Below are 23,420 nucleotides of genomic sequence, written 5' to 3' on the forward strand. Positions count from 1 at the left end.
CTCCAGGGTGTCCTGTCTTCTCATTATGTGGCCAAAGTATTTCAGTTTGGCCTTTAATATCATTCCCTCAAGTGAGCAGTCTGGCTTTATTTCCTGGAGGATGGACTGGTTTGATCTTCTTGCAGTCCAAGGCACTCTCAGAATTTTCCTCCAACACCACAGTTCAAAAGCATCGATCTTCCTTCGCTCAGCCTTCCTTATGGTCCAGCTCTCGCAACCATATGTTACTACGGGGAACACCATTGCTTTAACTATGCGGACCTTTGTTGTCAGTGTGATGTCTCTGCTCTTAACTATTTTATCGAGATTTGTCATTGCTCTTCTTCCAAGGATTAAGCGTCAAGTGATATAATTCTGTTTTTTGTTAGAGCACTGATTTAGTACAGGTAAGATGTAGAGAACTGTAGCGATGTATGTTAGCTTCATACATTGAAGAGTGAAGACATATGAGTATATGTCCCATCTTTTAATCTTATTTAGCTAATTGTTTTTGATTGATGAGGGATCCTTGGGGCTAGGATATCTTATAGAATGAGAAAATGTAATGGATGGAGTGGGAAAGCTATGATTTTTTTATTTTGTAATAATGGTGAAGCATTGTTTCTGGATAGCTTGGTGATAAAAGTGAGAGAAAGTTTTAAGCTAGGGTACTGTTAAGGAGAAGATGCTGATGCTAGGGAGAGTGGAGGGCAAAAGGAAGAGGGGCTGACCAAGGGCAAGGTGGATGGATGATATTCTAGAGGTGATGGACTCGTCCCTGGGGGAGCTGGGGGTGTTGACGACCGACAGGAAGCTCTGGCGTGGGCTGGTCCATGAAGTCACGAAGAGTCGGAAGCGACTAAACGAATAAACAACAACTGTTAAGGATGGTGGATATATAGATGATATATTTCTTTTACTTGAACAAGAACTCTGTCTAGGTTGGCTTTGGTGTTGAATCTCAGAGGGTAGACTGAACTCATTTCTCTCTCTTGTGACATACCATGGTAGGTGCAAATGTAGGATAGAAAGAGTTTTGTCTTTATTAGCTTTCTTTTTTATTTGTCTTCCTTGCTTTTTCCCAGCAAGCTTTGAGAACATTTCTTGTAATTTAACCAATCTTCTGTCCTGGAAAAGGCCTAATGTATATATCTAGAGATATTTCATATAAGAATGTACTTTGGTACAGATGTGGCTTGAACACTAGCTACATTTCTTTGCCGCACCCTTTTTTCTGGATTTTTATCTGTCTTGTCTCATGAATTTTTTTTCAAACTTTGATCATGGAATTGCTTTGTAAACTTTGTTACTTTAATAAATATATTATCTCAATATAGTTTCTTTAGTGGTTTGAAATTTAATCCAAGTTGTTGATCAGTAGTTTCTGGAATAAGTTTAGAATACACTGGATATACAATTACAGTCTTAAGGAATATGATTTCCAACTTGTTTTTTGGGGAAAGGATTTGATTATTGAACAATAGAAAGTCATGGTAATAATTTTTGAACATAAGCTACTTGTGCAACAATAATTACAAGCTATTTTGTCCCCTCTCCTGGGTATTGGTGGAAGTTTAGCGTACACAGAATTAGTGTAATCAGATAATGGAACAGAAAAAAATTGATAAGTGTACTTCAGATAATGTAACCTTTATAACAATATTATTTCCAAGTCTCTGAAAAGTTAATGATGTTCTGTTACAGCACAAGCTGGTGTACATGTAAACAGCAAAAATACTATTAATTTACAGAGTTTCTTTAATCTCATAAAAAGTCTATTTCTAGGAATTATTTCAACATTTTATGGTATTGAGTTTCTTCCAAGATCTGCAACATATTATGTGCCATGAAGTCAGTATCAGCTCTTACTGACCACATAGATACATTTTCTCCATGATGATTGGGCCCTAACTTGGTCCTTCAAGTCTTCTATTAGTATCTTCAACATAAGCACTGGGCTAAAACATTCTTCCAGGTCTACAAATGGGATTTTTTGGTCATGATTGAGCCATCATAAATATTTGGGGTGATTACATGATTTTGGATGTAAGATTGCTTGCCAGGTTAGGGAACAGGAAACACATTACCTTCTGTTGCTTGAAGAGAAGGGGGGTCTCCTGCTGAGACTGCTTGCTTTAATTGACTTGCTTTCCCTATTTACACACAAATAGAATGAAAAATGTAATGAAGCTAGTAAAGCAAAAAGGACTCCCCGTCCTTTGTGGAGATGTAATTCTGAAATAAACATATTTTAAGCCATATTGGTTTTTTATTCATCTTTACAGAAACAACATATTTCTTTTAAAACCCCAGGGAACTTTGGCTCTTTGGTGCTTTAGGAGATATTTATTCTCCTAATTTTGAAGAGTAAATGGCTAACCTACATGTGCTGAGAACTACAGAGTGCCATCTTGCAAATTTTCAGATGGGCCTTTTCTCTTTTAGCACATGGAATGCAGTCCTTTCTGTTATTAGTGAGGCCTTTATAGTAGCGTCTTAAAGGTGTTTGCTGAAAATTTACCTTTTCATAAGGACTTCCCTGTATGAATGTTGCATGAATACTTTCCATGTTTTTTTTCTTTCCCCTCTGATCTTTTTAAATGGATGCTATTTTTATTCTGCTTTTAACTTACTATATTAAAAAAGTAAAGATTCAAGTTGAGCTGTTTAGTCTTCCTAGCCAAATTTGGTGATCTCTCACATATCATCCAGAATTGCCTAGGTGCTGCAACCTAGCTGGGCATATTTTATTGTTACATTTTAATTGCTCTATTGTGAAACATTCTGAGATTTGCTAAAAAGAGAAGCAATAAGAAATATATTAAATAAATGCACTTTTGAATTTTTTGAAGGAACCCAGACTTTCTATTTTTATAGTATGTTTGCTGTTGTCAGAAATCAGGGAAATGTTAGATCCCCAGGAGGTGTGTTTTTTCATATTTAATTAGAAAATGTAATTGTACATTAGTTTCTTCATGATTCCAGTCTTTTTTTGGGGGGGGGGATACCGTCTTGCTGTGCTGTTGAAATTTTATTATAAAAATCATACATTTGTAACCTGTATTTTCCCATCTTTTTTTCTGCCCTTTTCATTTATTCCAAAAAATCCATTCAGAATGAAAACAGAATAGCTGCATGATGTATTTTGTTTGGTAGCATTAGGAACATCTGTCTAGAAATCTACTACCTTTGCTTTCTAGTTCTGTTATATAATAGTATAAATATTATACTTATAAGTAAAACATTTTTACATTTTTAGCACCAGGTCTCTTAATATTATTTCTTCTATGTAGCAAGGAGAAGTTAATAATTTAATCTGTCCTTCCAAGGCTTAACTTTTCCCAGTGTATTCCCTTTCAAGTGTCTTAGAACTTTTAACCTATTTTTTAAACTTGTTTCTTCAGATTTCTCACATTCATATCAGATTTATATCTCACATTTCCTCCAGGAATTCAAGGCATCGTACATGACACATGGTCCATAGTTCTTGGCTGTAAAGAAGTTAAAACTAGAATATGTTACAAAGGCTTGACTGATTGCAGTGTTTATAGTTCTAGGTTCCGGAATGATTTAAACTGAGAAACTAGAAAGTTGATTGTACTAGAATATAGTGTAATGTAGCTCTCCCTACTGATTAAAATTCTTCAAAGGTAATGTAAACACTTTTGTCATTCTAAGAAAAGGTAATATATGGTATTCACATTCGTTGCTTGATTGAAGTAGGTTGATCTAAGATTAGCTTGTGGCCTTTGTTATAAGAGGATATTGATATTCCTTTCAGGATTTCAGTTAATAGTGAGGCAGTATTTGAATGTCTTCAATAATTTATATTGGTTTATACCTTCATAAGAAGTAATCTGGCTCAACCTGTGGCCATTAATAATGTTATGTGCTGTCAGAATGTTTGATATGACTTATGTAACAGTTTTATATAACAGTATATCTTAGAATATATTAAATTTAGTACAAATTACAAAGTCAGTTTATTATTCATTTGGACTATTTATATATAATGCTTCTAAAATTTCTCAAAGCTTAGTAAAAACTTGGTTACAAACATGTTTCAAATTATTTATAGTCTTGGCAGATACAGCCCTTTCCATATATGAGTGCCACAGAGAAGCAGACTTCAAATTAGAGGTGTACAAAACATTGTGAAGTTGAAATATTGAACTGCTTCTGGTAAGATTGGATCAAGTTGTTCTAATGACAAGTTGTTCTAAAGATGAATTCAGGACAAGATATTTTGGGGTCAAACCGTTTTGACCTAGACATGGATTGTACACCTCTGCTATGACATTTGATTATCTGCTATTTTTTATCAGCTATTTTTGCTATCTTGGGAATGGATCTGATAATGCTTGGGCCAAATGTTTTTGGCACATAGTACTTTCTTCAGCTAGTGCACTTAATAATTACCTACTTACATGGGTAAGCTTGAATTACTTTTTACTTCATTTAAATATGTTATTGATATTAAATATAACAAAGATTCATCCAATCTATCTCTTCCCATTAAACAGTTACTTGTAAATAGTATTAAAACAAAAATGTGTCTATGAATATTAATACTCATATGCCTCATGGATATCACACTAATTCATTCCTTGGCCACTTATAGTCTCTTCAAATAGTTTTAAGCATGTCTCCTTTTCTTCAAATTAAGGAGTTAGGTGCCTGATTGTGCTATAAGAGTCAGTGGTCTAAAGTGATCTTGTGTTGTTCTGGAGTTAACAAGGAAGTGTAAACCTGGGTATTCCAATTTCAAGTCTACTGCTAAGTATTCCCATTTCAGGTCTACTCCTCTGTTTCCAGTGATGTTGTTCTGCTGGAAGAACAGTCCACATTGCTTAAAAATGTTCTGGAAATCTGGAGAGATCCTCTGGAGAAGATTTAGGCTATGGATGGGGTGACAGTGGAAGAGATGTCTTGCTGTGTAACTGGAAATCCACATGTTGTGTTGCTTGAAATATCTGCTAAGAAAAGATAATGGATAAATCGGTTGCCAGTATCTTTGTATGTACAAAGCAGTATCAGGGATTTTTTCATAATTTGAAATAGGTAGGATATGATTTTCAGGAAGCATAGTAGTAGGCTTGCAATTTAACCTTTGCCTTTTCATATGTGTTCCAAATAGCAGCATCACACTTGTCAGCATAGTGCTGTATGATCAGTAAGCTGTTCTTTTGTTTCCTGTTGATGGTTGTTTCCTTTTTCTTGCGTAAGTAGTTTTTTCAAACACTTGAGATATATTACTAACACATTGTGATTTTTTTTCTTTATTCAGCAAGTGTTGAAATTGATGACAGTGCATATTTGTGGAAAGCATAGACATAAATTGCTGTGTATTTAAATAAATTGCTTATGGATTACAGCTTGTGTTTGAGTTAGAAAAATCAAAAGTAGGGAGGCTTAGAAACAGTTCCTGTAAGGCAAAAACTGTACATGGGACACCTATACTGGAAGAAGACATTATTAAAATTCTTCCTTCCCCTTGTGCTCTCCTGAGCCATCTGGAAAAACTACTTTGGTGGGTTGTGGTACTTTTGGAACAGTGTTTGAGAGTACCCTGCGCGGCTGCAACAGGAAGGGGGAGTTAGCTAAAATTACCTTCTTACTCTTTCTGGTGTAGGAGTCCTTTCATTCATGGAATGATAATTTTGGCTCGTTGGTACCCCCAATTTCACTAAAGCATACACTATTTTTTGCTATTTAGAAGGATCTTGCTAGACCGTCTAGTCTACTTCACTACTCAGTGCAGGAATCTAAATTAAAATATCTCTGTCAGATGGATTCTAGTTGCTTGAACACGTTCAGGGAATGGGAGCCCATGACTAGTTGTTGGATTCTACTGAACACCTGAAAACAAATGTCCTATTTTTCTCAACTTGTACAAAATGCTTGGACTTGTTTTGTCATAAAATCAAAGTGTTTTACTGCCACTGCCTGTATGAAATAAAGTGAAACCTGAGGTCTAGTGTTTTCTCAAAGCCATGTACCATAAAGGAACTGCATTTTTGTTTATTAAAAATACATAATAATGAGCAAAGTTTTCTTTTAACTACAATTAGTTTAACAAGCCATTATGGTTTAATTTGCATGTTTGGAATCACAGTGGCTGGACTCACAACATGTTCTCCTAAAACAAACAAACTGTGTTATGGTGTAGCATAAACTTCTTGTCTGGCCCATTCGAAAACAGGGCATGGTATCTAACTTCACAATGGGAAGCTTAATATCTTTAGATTTGAAATAGTTTTATATTGTATGTGTATGTTATGTATTTAATAACCATTCTTTTTATATATTTAAATCCAAAATCTTTGTATATCCACCACTGTCACATGCACAGGAAAAATATTCAATAAATAGCTTCCCATAATTGCATGTAATTCAAAAGGAACCCATCTCAGGCTATTTCTGAAGTGATGCTAGTTAGTTTCATAGAGATGAAATGGTCTCTAATGGTCTCTTTTGGGGTGACAGCTATTGTTGTTTACCAAAGAATTTTGCTGGATGATTGGAGGGATAACCCAAATTGTCAGATAGTGATGTATTCCGTGTAAGTGCAATATGCTGGTGGTGTACAAGTGCTAAGAGTTGCATATTTACTATAGCATACCATATAGCAATAACAGGGTCTGCTGGTCCAATTTATTTATTTTAAAAATTTATTCCAATTTTAATGGAAAATAATCTCTAAGTAGAAAAATTCACAATGTAAAAAATTTTCAATTGCAGATTGCAGGTGCTCATTTACATTTTATCAGTGGTGGATTGCAATACATGTACTCATTAATGAAAATGTGTATGTTGAGTAAGCAATCTGAAGGACATTGTGGAAAATATTGAGGAAGCAATGTAAACAGTGTTGGCATTATGTCTTTTCAAACAGCTTTATTGCTATTGGTGATGTGTGACCAATCTTTGAGATATAATTTCATGGATCTTTTTAATCAAAGAAAAAAAAATTAAGCATATGGGTGAACAAGCTTTGTTGAAAGAAAATCATTAAGGATTTTACATCTTACCAAATTTTTAGAGTGTTTTTAGAGTGCCAGCAGGAATATGGATAGAGGTGAACATGTTGACACAGCATGCTTAAATTTTCAAAATGCCTATGGCACACTATTTCACCAGTGCTCGAGCAAACTTAATGTTCATGGGATTGCAAACATTTCTTGGAGAAATTTGATTTGTACTGTGTCTGTACATTTGTAGCCTGATAATATTATAAACTACATGAACAATTTTGAAAATGGCTAGATACTGAGTTCACAGTAATGTTGCTTCAACTTTGAGGAACCCAACATTGGGTTGATAATGGTATGTTTTTTCTTCCCTTGTTTATATTAAATAGAGAGCTCTTGAAGAAATGGAAGTACAGTATTTAATGTATGTATTCAGTTTGAACACCATTGAGAATAAAATTGTAATCCAAACAACAGTTCTTGATATTAAGAAATGGAAGCTTAACCAAAAGATAGCTATCTTGCCTTGTTCCCAGGCGGTGCAGCGAGGGCGGAGGAGAAGCAGAAGCCAAAGTCTCCCATTGCCTGACCTCCTCATGGTGCTGCAACCATCCTTTGCCTTGCCCCTCATCTGGCTCTGGCATGCCCCGTCCCCTGCCTGGTCCTGAGTACTCTTCCGCTGTCATGGGCACCTCAGCTGCCGTGGTCTTTAGCACCTTTGGTGCTGCCTATGGTACAACAAAGAGTGGCACAGGTATTGCTGCCATGTTGGTCATGAGGCCAGAGCTGATCATGAAGTCCATGTGGTTATGGCAGGTATCATAGCAATCTGTGGGTTGGAAATGGCAGTCCTTATTGCCAATTCCCTCATGCATGACATCTCGCTATTCAAGAGCTTCCTTCAGCTGGGTGCTGGACTAAGCATAGTTATCAGCGGGTTGGCTGCTGGCTTTGCCATTGGCATTGTGGGTGGCACAGGTGTCTGGGGGATAGTGCAGCAGCCAAGGTTATTTGTGGGCGTGATCCTGATGTTGATCTTCGCCAGAGTCTTGGGGCTGTACGGCCTCATCGTTGCCCTTATCCTATCCACAAGAGGGTAATCACCACAGAGTACGGTGTAAACAAAACAAAGTTCCAGAGTAAAAAAAAAAAAGTCCGCAATGTGTACAGTTGTCAGTTTGGTAGTTGATCTCTTGTAAATGTGCAATGTATGTGACTTGTTTGTCCTGTGTGTACTTCAGTATGAAAAGCAGGAAGAGCTGTTGCCAGTCCTTTTCGCAAGGCATGCAGGAAGCTCATGTGCTATTTTCCATCCATTTTACCATTAGAGTCCTTTATGTATAAATATGAACTAGAAACAGTAACTTTCCCCTCTCTTCATTGGATGTTTTATTTATAAGACTTGACATGTTCATGCATAATGGAACAAGAGTTTTCAATTTCCCATGCTCTCTCCATATATGTATGTATGTGTGTATAGATATATTAATCTCATGCATAGATAGATTACTACACTGTGGGTTTAACTGTAAGTGCAGAGTATTCCTTGGATGTAATTTGATTCTCAAAGATTGCATGTCCTGGCATTGGAGTGTAAGACTGTAACGCAAAAGATATTAAGGCTTAAACTTTGAAATGAAACATATTTCTGAAAAAACTTTGTATGAAAATGTGGACATTCCATAATTATATGATAGCTTTGCAGTTTAATCGAAATTATCTAATTTCTTTGGAGAAAGAAATTGGATTTCTGATTATATCCAAACTATCTGATGATTACTAATAGTTAAAGTTAATAGCATCTTATTGAGTCAGTTGATCTAGCATTTCATCTGGTAGTCTCATCTTGATTTTATAACTAGAGAAAACAACCTTCAGAGCAAGTTTGTGGCATGAGGGTAAAGGAGAACCAAAAGTGTCTAGTTGTATTAATGGGCATTTGCTTGCATAATATTAAATGTATAATGTATACCAATTATAAACATATTCATGATTAAACCATAAATGAGGAACTTGAAAGCTATTTAGTTTTAATTTTAGGTGTCACCATTCTTTTCAAGCAGAGTCAATGCTTTAGTATATATAAAATGAGATAGGCCTATGAGAATTTTTCAAAGTTCTGGCTATTGGTGACTACTTCATAGATTTTGTCTCCAGGATTTAGTCTGTTTCAAGCTAATACTTTTCAGTTTTTGAGAAATGTTTAATTTAACTCCTGAAGTCCACATTTTGGTTTTCTTTTGAAATATTTCTAGTAATGATAATATGCTGGCCATGCTTTAGAAATAGCCACCCAGAACTTTTGAATTGGATGTAGAGTCTATGGGTAACCAGTAGATCTAAGAATAAATGTAATCCTAGAATAGCAAGTTTCCCCAGCTATCAGTCTAGCCACCAAATTTTGGATCAATTGTAGCTTCCAATTTGTATTCAAAGGATTTACATTTGCAATTTTTAATCATTTGTAGCTGAAGAACGGGTCTCCTATTCTTACCAAGAGGGAGAAATCGGTCGGAGTGAAGTTGGCTGGAACTTTGGGGAAAAAATGATCATGTTATCCTTCACAATATCAAGGATAAAAAGAATAGCAAAGAGTCAGATTGGTATGATGGATTTCAGGATAGCAGGTTTTGACCAACTTAGAAGATAGACCATATCCCATGGCTTGAAATCCTTAAGATGAAAAATGTTGGGCAAGGTTGGGAAATTTATTTATTTATTTCTCACATTTCTGCACTGCCCATCTTGCAAGTGACTCTGGGAGGTTTACAATTCAGTTAAAATAACAGATTAAAATCATAAAAACAAGTACATAATAAAAATATAAATATAACATATAAATATTTGAAATCCTGCAAATTGAGATACTAAAGGTACAATTGCAAACAATTATTACTAGAAGGAAAATGTAAGACATCTAAGGAAACTAGTGTTGATGTTCACCAGGATTTCTGAAATGCTGAAAAGAAAAAGAGGCACCTGTGGGAAATGGAAGGAGGGACATATAACAAAAGGAAGATACAAGGCAGACTCTTGAAATGATGGGGCTTGTATCAGAACAACTAAAATGCAGAATGAGCTCAGTTGTTGTTGTTTATTCGTTCAGTCGCTTCCGACTCTTCGTGACGTCATGGACCAGCCCACGCCAGAGCTTCCTGTCGGTCGTCAACACCCCCAGCTCCCCCAGGGACGAGTCCGTCACCTCTAGAATATCATCCATCCACCTTGCCCTTGGTCGGCCCCTCTTCCTTTTGCCCTCCACTCTCCCTAGCATCAGCATCTTCTCCAGTGTGTCCTGTCTTCTCATTATGTGGCCAAAGTATTTCAGTTTTGCCTTTAATATCATTCCCTCAAGTGAGCAGTCTGGCTTTATTTCCTGGAGTATGGACTGGTTGGATCTTCTTGCAGTCCAAGGCACTCTCAGAATTTTCCTCCAACACCACAGTTCAAAAGCATCGATCTTCCTTCTCTCAGCCTTCCTTATGGTCCAGCTCTCGCAGCCATATGTTACTACGGGGAACACCATTGCTTTAACTATGCGGACCTTTGTTGTCAGTGTGATGTCTCTGCTCTTAACTATTTTATCGAGATTTGTCATTGCTCTTCTCCCAAGGATTATGCGTCTTCTGATTTCCTGACTGCAGTCAGCATCTGCAGTAATCTTCGCACCTAGAAATACAAAGTCTTTCACTGCCTCGACGTTTTCTCCCTCTATTTGCCAGTTATCAATCAAGCTGGTTGCCCTAATCTTGGTTTTTTTGAGGTTTAGCTGCAAGCCAGCTTTTGCACTTTCTTCCTTCACCTTCATCATAAGGCTCCTCAGTTCCTCTTTGCTTTCAGCCATCAAAGTGGTATCATCTGCATATCTGAGATTGTTAATGTTTCTTCCAGCAATTTTAACTCCAGCCTTGGATTCCTCAAGCCCAGCATGTCGCATGATGTGTTCTGCGTACAAGTTGAATAGGTAGGGTGAGAGTATACAGCCCTGCCGTACTCCTTTCCCAATCTTAAACTAGTCCGTTGTTCTGTGGTCTGTTCTTATTGTTGCTGCTTGGTCATTATACAGATTCTTCAGGAGGCATACAAGATGACTTGGTATCCCCTTACCACTAAGAACTTGCCACAATTTGTTATGGTCCACACAGTCAAAGGTTTTAGAATAGTCAATAAAACAGAAATCGATGTTTTTCTGAAACTCCCTGGCCTTTTCCATTATCCATCGGATATTGGCAATTTGGTCCCTAGTTCCTCTGCCTTTTCTAAACCCAGCTTGTACATCTGGCAATTCTCGCTCCATGAATTGCTGAAGTCTACCTTGCAGGATCTTCAGCATTACCTTACTGGCATGTGAGTGCCACTGTTTGATAGTTTGAACATTCTTTAGTGTTTCCCTTTTTTGGTATGGGGATATAAGTTGGTTTTTTCCAGTCTGATGGCCATTCTTGTGTTTTCCAAATTTGCTGGCATATAGCATGCATTACCTTGACCGCATCATCTTGCAAGGTTTTGAACAGTTCAGCTGGGATGCCGTCATCTCCTGCTGCCTTGTTATTAGCAATGCTTCTTAAGGCCCATTCAACCTCACTCTTCAGGATGTCTGGCTCTAGCTCACTGGCCACACCATCAAAGCTATCCCCGATATTGTTATCCTTCCTATACAGGTCTAAAAGCTGGTATATTCTTGCCAGCTTTTCTTGATCTCTTCTTCTTCTGTTATGTTCTTGCCATCTTTGTTTTTGATCATATCCATTTTCGCCTGGAATTTACCTCCGATGTTTCTAATTTTCTGGAAGAGGTCTCTTGTCCTTCCTATTCTATTGTCTTCTTCCACTTCCACGCATTGCTTGTTTAAAAATAATTCCTCATCTCTTCTGGCTAACCTCTGGAATTTTGCGTTTAATTGGGCATATCTCCCCCTATCACTGTTGCCTTTTGCTTTCCTTCTTTCTTGGGCTACTTGTAGTGTCTCAGCAGACAGCCATTTTGCCTTCTTGGTTTTCTCTTTCTTTGGGATGTATTTTGTTGCTGCCTCTTGAACAATGTTGCGGACTTCTGTCCATAGTTCTTCTGGGACCCTATCTACTAAGTCCAGTCCCTTAAATCTATTCTTCACCTCCACTGCATATTCCTTAGGAATATTAGTGAGCTCATATCTAGCTGATCTGTGGGTCTTCCCTAATCTCTTTAGTCTGATGGTAAATTGTGCAATAAGAAGTCCGTGATCGGAACTACAGTCAGCTCCAGGTCTTGTTTTTACCGACTGTATAGATGTCCACCACCTTTGGCTGCAAAGGATGTAGTCAATCTGATTTTGGTGTTGTCCATCTGGTGAAGTCCATGTATAAAGCCGTCTCTTAGGTTGCTGGAAGAGGGTGTTTGTTATGCACATTGAGTTGTCTTGGCAAAATTCTATCAGCCTATGTCCTGCTTCGTTTTGTTCTCCCAGGCCATGCTTACCTGTAATTCCAGGTGTCATTTGACTGCCCATCTTAGCATTCCAGTTTCCCGTGATGAAAATAACATCTCTCTTAGGCGTGTTGTCCAGTAGGTGCTGCAGATCCTCATAGAACTGCTCTACTTCAGCTTCTTCAGCATCTGTGGTTGGGGCGTATATTTGGATCACTGTGATGTTAGATGGCTTGCCCTGAATTCGAATTGAGATCATTCTATTGTTTTTTGGATTGTATCCAAGCACTGCTTTAGCCACTTGACTATTAATTATGAAGACTACTCCCTTTCTTCTGTGGTCCTCTTGTGCACAGTAGTAGATCTGGTGGTCATTTGATGTGAAGTGGCCCATTCCAGTCCATTTCAGTTCACTGACGCCCAAAATGTCTATCTTTAATCTTGACATCTCACCAGTAACCACATCCAATTTGCCCTGGCTCATAGATCTTACATTCCAGGTTCCAATGGTGTGTTGATCCTTAGAACATCAGATTCTCCGTTCACCACCAGCACCGTCGGCCGCTAGCTGTCCTTTTGGCTTTGAGCTAGCTGCGTCATCACGTCTGGGGCTAGTTGTACTCATCCTCTGTTCCTCCCCAGTAGCATTTTGACCATCTTCCGACCTGGGGGTCTCATCTTCCAATGGTATACCAACATATCTCTGGTTGTACTGATCCATTTAGTTTTCACGGCAAGAATACTGGGATGGGTTGCCATTGGCTTCCCCAGGGATCGCATTTAGTCTGACCTCTCTGTCATGACCTTCCCATCTTGGGTGTCCCTTCACGGTTTAGCTCATGGCATCATTGAGGTGCTGAAGCTCCAGCACCACGACAAGGTAACGATCCTTTGCTGAAGGAATGAGCTCAGGCTTTTGTGAAATGACCCCAACAACACACAGTCTTTTTTGAGTTATGAAAGAAACCGAAAGGAAGGCAAATAGGGTACAGGTCTGATGACAGGAGAAAGGGATGAATTGATAACAAGTAACAAGGCAGAATGTCTTAACTTATATTTTATGCCTGTCTTTTTTTAGAAGGAAAACAAACCCCTAGGTGGCCATCATTATGCCCCCAGTGAAAGGAGAGGGTTGCAACTTAGGATGGATAAAGTGAGGTTTAAAGAATGCTTAGCTAATTCAAATGAATTCAAGTCTCCCAAGCCAAATGAAATATATCCTAAGGTTCAGAAAGAACTTGCAGAGGTTAGCACAGAACCAGTATCTGTACTGTTTAAGAACGCACAGAGAACTGGCAAAGTCCCAAGAGGCTGGAGGAGAGCAAATCTTGTCCATGTGTTAAACAAACAGAAGGAACAGGAAATTGCAAACCTGTCAGCTTGATTTCTGCACTGTGCAAGGTTTTTTAGCAGATTATTAAACAGCATGTTAATGAGCACTTGGATAGAAATGCAGCAGTGAATAAGAGCCAGCATGGGTTGGTTACAAACAAGTAATGTTGGACTAGCTTATCTCTCCTTTTGACAGAGTTGCTAATTTAATAGATTGGGGCACTGCTGTGGACATATTTTTTTACTGGGTTTATATGCTGCTCCAATATTGAAGGACTTTGAGTGGCTTATATTCCCCTCCTACAGTAAGAAGGTTAAAATCAAAACGAACAACATAAGAATTTACTATGACAATTGCAATTATAGTAACTTTGACACTGAGGGATAATCCAGCATCAAGCCAAAACCCATAATAGGGGCCCACTACTCAAAATTCCACTTCCAGGACCCTCTTGATAGCTTTCCTAAAACTTAATAGGATGGGCCCTGATCTGATTTTAAGAAGTACATTGCTCCAATGAATGGGGGCTGCAACTGAGAACACATGTCCTCTTACTAGTCTTTAAGAGAAGGGACCTGGAAGGAGCCTATCCTTTTCAATTTTATTGGACCTTCAGAAGCTACTGGGAAACCCAATCCTATAGATACCTAGATATTGAGCCATGTAGGGTGACAACCACCACCTTCAGTTGTATCCAGAAGCAGTTCTTGATGAAAAGGTAGATGCTCTTACCACTACTCAAGTAGCTGAATTCTTGACCATTTGAAATTTCTGGACAGTCTTAAAAGGCAGCCATATGTACAATAACTTGCCAGATGTGACGTGAATAAGGCATAACTGGAAGCAAGGCCTTGCAGTCCAAGAATGGTGGTAACTGATGCACCAGATGTAACTGTGTAAAAGCCTTCTTAGCCACACCTGCCACCTGCTCTTTGAGCATGAGCTGTGAATTAGAAAACTCTCAGATTACAAACCAGTTCCTCATGAGGAAATATAATCCAAAAGCAAAGATTTATTATGTCTGGAATTGGAATGTTTCTGTGCCCACAGCCACTCTGTTTGCTTGAAGTAAACCTCAGCCTGTTGTTCCCTGCCCAGATCATGAGAGCCTCCAGGCACCAGGGTAGGTATTCTACTACAACTCTTGTTCTTGGAATTGAGATACACAACTCAAGATTTATAAGTATCATGAACATACTGTTGATACCTGACCATCTTCCATTGGATGACCCCCACCCAGCTGCTTCAAATAGAAATTGAAAAGGAGGGGTGAGGGTTTTAAAGAACTATGGCACCTCACATCAGAGGGCCCTACAGGGCATGACCTCTCTCTCCAAATTACCCTTGACTGGGACCTCTCCTTCAGGAAGGAAGGGAAACATTGTAAATCAATATTTCCCATTTCCAATTCCTGAAGTCTGTCCAGGAGGGTGCCGTGAATAGTGATACCAAAAGCCACAGAGATCCAGTAGGATGAGGAGGGTACTAGTATCATTATCTCAGTCCTACCACACATCATCCACCTGAGTGATCACTGTGGTTTCAGCACCACATCTAGGCCTGAATCCTGACTAAAAAGTGACTAGATGATACATTTCCTCCACAACTGAGCTTGCAGTCCACTACCTTCCAATAACCCTCCCTAAAAAAGGGAGGTTTCAGACATAATCATAATTATCTAATAAGGTATATACTGTATTTTGACTTTAGTAAATTCAGTGAAGTCTCTAGTGATATCCTCATTAATAAAATCGTAAAATATGGGCTAAATGATGAAACAATTATTGCCTGAATGATTACATCCAGAAAATGTTCATAAATTTCCTATAATCTATTGGAAATATGGGCAACAGATAGACAATTATTTCCTCTTCCTCAGGCTAGGAAAAGGAGAACCTGATCAGAGGTGGAAATTTCTGCCTGTCCTGCAAGGCTATACAGTAGAAAGGCCCTAGGTGTTATTGGAAGCTAAGTTCAGAAGAGCTCCTACTTTTTCAGGACATTGAGACATCCTCTGAGGAATTTCAACCCAGTGCTACACTGAAGATTTAAAATAGCCTTCATGTAAACTGCTTGGTGCAATGTGATCTTGGGAGGTCTTTTGGTAAAAAAAGTGAGCTCTTGTACTCTCAATATTTGCTTTGTATAATACTGCACTTTGAGTTACAGTGATTTTCAGGCATATCCCATGTATTATGGGTTGTAAGAAATAAAACCTGACCAGCACATGTGAGCTGGTTTAGTATTGGAACAACAAATGCTATATTTTCATTAAAGTTAAAACTTGATTTTGTTTTTGTTTTTAAAAATACCATTGATCCTTTGATAGCATCAGAAGAATATATCAGAAGTCCATTGAAGTCTCATGCCCTGCTTTGTATAGAAAGTCTGCTTATCCTTTCTCAGTATCTTCAAAGAAAGCTTTGAAATCTTAAGAATGTTTACAGCTTATCTGCTTAGGAGTTATTTACAGTATATCTTTGTTCCTCATGTGACTTATTTATTTACATATTTCTTTATCAAATTTATATGGCCACGCATCTCACACAAGGTGACTCTGGGCAGCATGAATAAAACCAACAGTTAAAACAGTATATGAAAACCAATTGAAACAAATATAAATAAAATCAAGGTGGCAAAAAGGAATATATCAGGATATTAAACATGATGCAGCTAACACATGGGCTTCCTGTTGGCAGGGGATCCCCAGGCTTGCTGGAAAAGCTACATTAAGGGATTTCCGGAAGGTCACAAGGGTCGGTGCCAACCTCACCTTGTGGGGAATGTTCCAAAGGGCGGGTGCCACAGCAGAAAAGACTAGTCTCTTAGGCCACATCAGGTAGAATTCCTTAGCAGATGGGACCTGCAACATGCCTTTCCTGCAGGACCTGATGGGAAGGGTAGATGTAATCAGGGAGAGGCAGTCCTTCATGTAACCTGGCCACATGCCATGAAAGCCTTTAAAGGTCAAAAACAGCACCTTGAATTGGACCTGGAAGCATTCTGGTAACCAATGCAGCTCATGGAGCAGAGGTGTAACGTGTGTCAGGGGCACACCTAACTGCCCATGCTGCCACATTTTGCACCAATTGAAGCTGCCAGATACTCTTCAAGGGCAGCCCCGTGTGGAGCTCATTGCACTAGTCTATCTGGGAAGTGACCAGGGCCTGAGTGACCATGAGGAGGGCCTCACAATCCAGCAACAGGTATAACTTGTGCAGAACACAAAGTTGCGCAAAGGCCCTCCTGGCCTCAACTGCAACCTGCTCCTGGAGCAGGCATCCAGCAGGACTCCCTGGTTGTGCACCAGGTCTGTTTGGGGTAATGCCACCTCATCCAGTACCAAAAATGGTAAAGTCCCAGATCTGAAAGGCTGTAAAACCCAAACCCACTTGGTCTTTCCAGGGTTCAGTTGAAGCCTGTTGTTCCCCATTCTGAACTCCGCAGCCTCTAGGCACCAAGACAGGACATCAACAGCATTGCTTAGTTTGCCAGGGTGGGCAGATATACTTGAGTATCATCAGCATTCTGATAATACCTCACTCCATGGTGACAGATTATTTTCTCCAGTGGTTTCATATAGATGTTAAACAGGAGTGGAGAAGCACCACTCCCTGTGGCATCCCACAAAGTAGGGGCCGAGGGCGGGACCTCTCACTCCTGATCAACACCAACTGGTATCAGCCCCATAGAAAGGAAGAGAACCAGCACAATACAGTGCCACCTACTTCCAATCCCCAGAGCTAATCCACAAGGATACCATGGTCAATGGTACTGAAAGCTGTTGAGAGATCAAGTAGAGCCAGGATGGATGCACTACCCCATCCTGCTCCTGCAGAGATCATCCAGAAGTGTGACCAATGCCATTTCCATCCCATGCCTGCACTGAAACCTGATGGGAAGGGGTCCAGATAATCCACTTCCCTAAAAAGGGGAATTGGACACTGGATGGAAGTTGTCCAGTATGGTGGGATCCAGCGATGGCTTCTTGAGGGGGTGAACCAATGCCTCCTTGAGAGGTAGAGGAACAACCCCCTCTCTCAAGATGAATTAACCGCCACTAGAACCCAACCACTCCCCAGGCAGCCTTAGCTAACCAGGATGGGCATGGATCTAATGAGCAAGTGGCCAAGTTTACAGTCATAAGGACCCTGTCTGCTTCTTCAGGTCCAAGAGGTTCAAAACGTTCTCAGATAACAGGGCAAGACTGTGCCGCAGGATATCCACCAGACCTGCACCAAGGCTGGCATCTAACTGGGAATGAATTTGAGCAATTTTGTCAGACAGATGCTCTGAAAAATTCCTCTGCACAGCCCGGCAGATGAATCTCTGGGTCCCCCTTACCTAGAAGGGCTTGGGTCACCTGAAACAAGGCTGCTGGGTGGCAATCCACAGATGCAATAAGGACGGAGAAGTATTGATGCTTTGCTGCCTTTACCGCCACTAGCTAGGCCTTAATAGCAGCTCTTTCCTGTGTTTGGTCAAGTTCAGTCTTCGTTGACCTCCAGCGATGTTCTAGAGATGTCTCTTCTCCCACTTCATCTCCCTCACTCTTCTGTAAACCATACAGAGTGATAGGATCCACAAGAAGGGAGAGGTTGCATGGGCACAATCTGATCTAAGGCTGCAGCTGCCATCACATTCCAAGCAATGGCTAAGGCCTCAGTCAGACCATGCACAGACCATCAGGAACAACCCCTAGTTCCCTCTGGAACCCTTCCAGGTCCATCAGTTGCTGGGAGCCGACCACTCTAATAGTTCCTGCCTCCCTGCAGTCGGGGGCAGTGCTGGAGAATCTCATGGTTACTGGGGCATGATCTGACCATGACAAGGGAGCCACAGGGAGCTCCCCCAACTCCAGATCATGTTGCCACTGCTTCAACAAGAAGACTAGATCAGGTGTATGACCACTGTTCTATATTGGGCTCTGGATGACCTGGGATAGGCTCATGGCTGTTATGATGGCCATGAGCTCCTGAGCCATCTCAGATCCTGCTCCCAGAGAAGGCAGATTGAAATCCCCCAGGACCATAAGCTTGGGGAATTCCACTGCCAACCCTGAAACCGAGTTGAGGAGCTCAGGCAGGGAGATTGCTATGCAGCACAGAGGCAGCATACAGTAGTTACAGTCCCAACTGACCCCTAGATCCCAACTTAAGGAACAGAGGCTCATATTTGGTAACCTGTGGAGCAGTGCCCCTGAAACCCATAAGAGACCCCTGGATGACAACCACCACACCCCCACCCCTACCCTGGAGTCTCGGCTGATGCCACAGACAAAACCCAGCTTGGCACATTTCCAGGAGGGGAACCCCCGACCCCAGTGATATATGACTTTCCTATCATGACTTGAAAGAGTTTGAACAGTTTTTCAAAAATTTAAGTGTTGATTTATCTGTGGTCTTGAGGTTTATTCTGAAATCTGTGCAGCATAAACTGCCCTGTCACCGGATTGCTAGTTGCTATGCCTACATTTATTCTAAAAAAGCTTTACGTAACTCTTGTTTCTGATATTTTCAAAAAATATTGAATATTTAATAACTAAAAATAAGCTAACATTACACCAGTTTTACAGCATGTAATATAGAAACATTTATATGTTATAAACTTCATTGATTTCAGGATTGTATAATTATCAGTGTTATCTACAAACCTCAGACCCTTTTAGAAATAGTACATTTTTTTCCATATCTGAGTGTAACAAACAGGCAGTTTTTTGTCATAGAGTAGTTTTTTGGCTGATGAAAAATGTCTTCCCATTTCTCAGAAAGTATCCTTTAGATTATTTGAAAATGTAACAGATGGGTTAATTTTTCTCCCATTGCATATACTAAAGCAGCTTATGCCAGTAATCTAAGGATAAAATTCTTTGCTTCCAATTCTGTGTTACATAACTGTTCTTGCTACAATCAGTATATAGATCACCAACTCTAGATTTTTTCCAGATTTCCAACAAAGTAACTGTGGTTTTATTTTGATTTTCTGACTGATTATTTGGCAGCAATGCTATAGGCAAATCTATTAAGGTAACTATTTGAAATGCACCTAAAATATTATGTTACTGTTGAAGTTTTCCCTTATAAGCTGTAAAGAGGGATACAGAGGATAGAGATGGTAACTGCAGAAGCCTTGGAAAGAAATCTATTTGTTTATGAGGAACAGAAATCTAGCAAATTTGTAGTGGCATTTTTCATAATCATGACATGTGATTGACTTCATGCAATTTGAAAATGGCGGGGTATGCTGATGTCAAATGAGCAAATTCATTTTTGACAGTTGGTAGTAAGGATTAAAAAAATTAATTACAAAATAAATTGTTTCAATAGTTACAAAAAAAGTATCCTAGATTCTGTATAAATATATGTATTTGAATGAGAGGAGATGTAGTCCAGCAGATTTGGATTGCATCTGATTGGACAAAGGTGATTGAATGCATATTGAATAATTAGATAAAAACTAACATTTTTATCCATTAAGTTTGTGATTTTGAGGCTTTGTCTCTAGTATATAAATAATCTTTCAATAAAATAATATTTGTTTATTCTATTTGTATACCACCAAATCAACTGATTCATGGCAGTTTATGACAAACAATAAAAGATCCCCCATATACGATAACCACTTTAACACTTCCACAGCAAGTGGAATTCAGAGTAAAAATACACATAATAATCCTCCAAAATAAAATAAAGATGGCTGCAACAAACTGCCCACCACATCCTCTTCAGAAAAACTCCATCTTGAGTAGCTTCTGGAATGTTAAAAGAGATGGGGCAAACCTTAATTCTAAGAGAAGACTATTCCAGAGAGAAGTGACTGCAAATGAAAATCATTGTCTTTTCAGATGTAGGATGAACACTTGGACCAAAATTGACTGAAGTTTCAGCATGGTAACATAAGAGCTTTCTAGCAAGGCATATGACTTTAGGGATGAGTGACTAGTAGTTAACTGATAAACTGGTAAAAAATGAAACAGCAACAATAAAAAATATGAGGTAAAGGCAAATGTAAGGAAGCAAGATTCATATAGTTTTGTGGAAATGTAGAGAAGAGGATGCATATTTCTATGTACTGTATTTAAGTGGTTTAAGAGGGAGATATTTTTGCAGGTTTTGATTGTTGCTGCTGACCTTTGGTAAAGATCTGTTACTGGGGTTCATGTATCAGATTAAGTAGTAATGTGTTTTGTTTGGTTTTGGCTTAATGTCTGGTATGACTCCAGTTATTGTGATTTGTAAACCATTGGATATGTCTGTTCAGTGCATAACCCAGCCATTGTGGCTCATTTAACAATGGTTAAGGATAGTTTATCAAAATAGTGAGGTTAACCAGTTGGACTACCATGCTGTCAAGAGGATTCTTGTGTCAGCAATGATGAGAACTGGTATTATCACATATCCCGCATACCAGTTCAGCCTGAAGTTTTAACACATCAGCGTTATGAAATTTACATTTTTCACTTGAAAAAACATTGTGACCTTTCTTTACTCTTCTTGTTTGTACCTTAATATAAAATGTACGTGTAGGTTGTACACAATATGTAAGAGTCACTATAAATCAAACTCTGAACTATCATTCTAGTCGTATCTCATGTTGGACATAACAGATGGTTCTTGACCCTTTTGATCAGAATTTTAATTCACCACTGCAGCCTCCTCTGACCTTACATTCTTTCAGCCTTTTGCCTTGCAGCTGTGTTGGACAAGAGCCATGCTGGCTAGCTGTCATGGGAATTGTAGTTGAGCAAGTGGAGGGAAACAGATTGGGAAATGTTGCAAATTTGAACTAAATTTGAGGAATGTTAAAATCCTTCAAAAGTTATGATTTGGAAGATACAGGAGCTTATGGAGAGGGGAGAGAAGCAAAGAAAAGTGGCTGTGCTTCACACACATGCAGAGGGATCGAACAACTTCTGGAACAGCTGCATGAGCATATGAAAAACACATTGTCTTTAACAATTCAGAAACAGTTGTAGACACTTCCACCTCTTTTGAAGGATTTGCATTAGTAGGTCTGATTTCTCAACGGGGGAGTGTCAAATCCCCCCACCCCCATAAAATAAATAGGAGAGCTGCATCATATTTGAAAAAGGTGAAAGGTCCCCTGTGCAAGCACCGAGTCATGTCTGACCCTTTGGGGGGACGCCACTTTCACGACATTTTCTTGGCAGACTATAGAGCGGGGTGGTTTGCCATTGCCTTGCCCAGTCGTCACCTTCCTCAGCAAGCTGGGTACTCCTTTTACCAACCTCAGAAGGATGGAAGGCTGTGTCGAGTAGTTTTTGGAATTCTAGGAGTTAATATTTAGTACAATGATGGGAAATCTGTGGCTCTCCAAATGTTGTAAAAGTTCTACTCTTAGTATCTCTCACCACTGATCTTCAGGGACTGGCATATAATACCATTTACAGGACTAAAAGTTTCCCATTCCTGTGGGATAGTGTGTAGGTTTATGAATAATATACAGTTATTAACTTTTTTTTCTTTTTGGCATGACAAGGATCTAATTTAGTAGAAATTCTGCTTACTTAATGTTTTGTGTAACAAAATCTCAAATCCATTAGGATCCATAGATACTCTGATATTCAGTCTTATTACTATCCTTTAGATGACTGGTAAAATTATTAGTTTTCATAAGCCATCCAGATCTGCAGTAGTAGCCTTTGTGTTGACAATCTAGATTGTATTCTGTGAATGGAGTTAAGGTATCTTACGTGGCAGTTTATAGTTATCAAGACTAAAACTTTGTTACTTTTTTTTCTTAACTATTTTATTAGCAGCCCAGGCAACATAAATTTATGTTGAAGACACGGGGTATAATTAATATAAGTCATTTATAAATAAATATTATAAATTTAATATCCTTTATTTTAATGAAATATTCCAGATAATATGAAAGTACATTTAAACACAATTCTTTTCAGATGTCCTGCATTCTTTGTACTGTATCTAACATGCCAGTTCCACTAATTCTTTACAGTGATGTTTTTATTCAGAATGGCTAGCTTGTAGAGAAGCTTGTGACAAGGATAATATATCATTGTGTAGGCTAGGATAAAATGGACACAATCATCAGATGCATCCTTATTTTGTTTTAGTACTTGTTAAAGATACATTTTTAAAATGTTAATTTTTTCTATTGTTTTCTCCTGCCATGTTTGAGAAACTGCTTTACATGCATTTATCCTATAGACACTTAGAACCATGTGACAGTCAGTGAACAGATACCTTACTTTTATAAAACTCCTGAAATAGTTTCAATGAGTTGGCAGGACTTAATGCAATTGTCTTTCAAATGAGATTAAAACTATGTATGATACACTTCTGTTTCTATAGGAGAAAACTGTAGATGATTGCAATATTTATTTTTCCCACTTGTCACAATTTACTAAGCTAGCACAGATTTAAAAAACAACCCACGAGAGAATTTTTAATATCACTGTCTAATTACATTTGCTTTCTATGACGAAGTCATTCACTGAAAGACAGTTGGTTAATGAAATGGTTATGGACCAAATCTGGAACATCCAGAAAGGCTTGTCTGTGCATGGCTGCATCCTGTGTTGGTTGGTGAAAAGGGAAGATATATATGAAAGTCCATCATAATGTTGCTGTTCTAGTAACACTCAAGCAACAGTACTGGTTTCCATAAAGCTGCATTTCTAATATAAAAACAATATGCAAAACATCTCTGTTGTATATACTGAGTACCATTCAGGTGATACAAGGCTT

At 38.8% G+C, this 23,420-nt stretch overlaps 1 protein-coding gene and 1 pseudogene across 7 annotated transcripts in view; both read left to right on the top strand.

The window, feature by feature from the left end:
* The window catches only part of EPB41L2 (erythrocyte membrane protein band 4.1 like 2), a 113,868-nt gene that overhangs the window by 2,358 nt on the left and 88,090 nt on the right, over nt 1-23,420 (top strand). The window lies entirely within an intron of this gene.
* On the top strand, nt 7,593-8,075 carry LOC134488575 (V-type proton ATPase 16 kDa proteolipid subunit c-like; annotated as a pseudogene).

This window comes from Candoia aspera, chromosome 1 (genome assembly GCF_035149785.1).
Source record: "Candoia aspera isolate rCanAsp1 chromosome 1, rCanAsp1.hap2, whole genome shotgun sequence".
NCBI lineage: Eukaryota > Metazoa > Chordata > Lepidosauria > Squamata > Boidae > Candoia > Candoia aspera.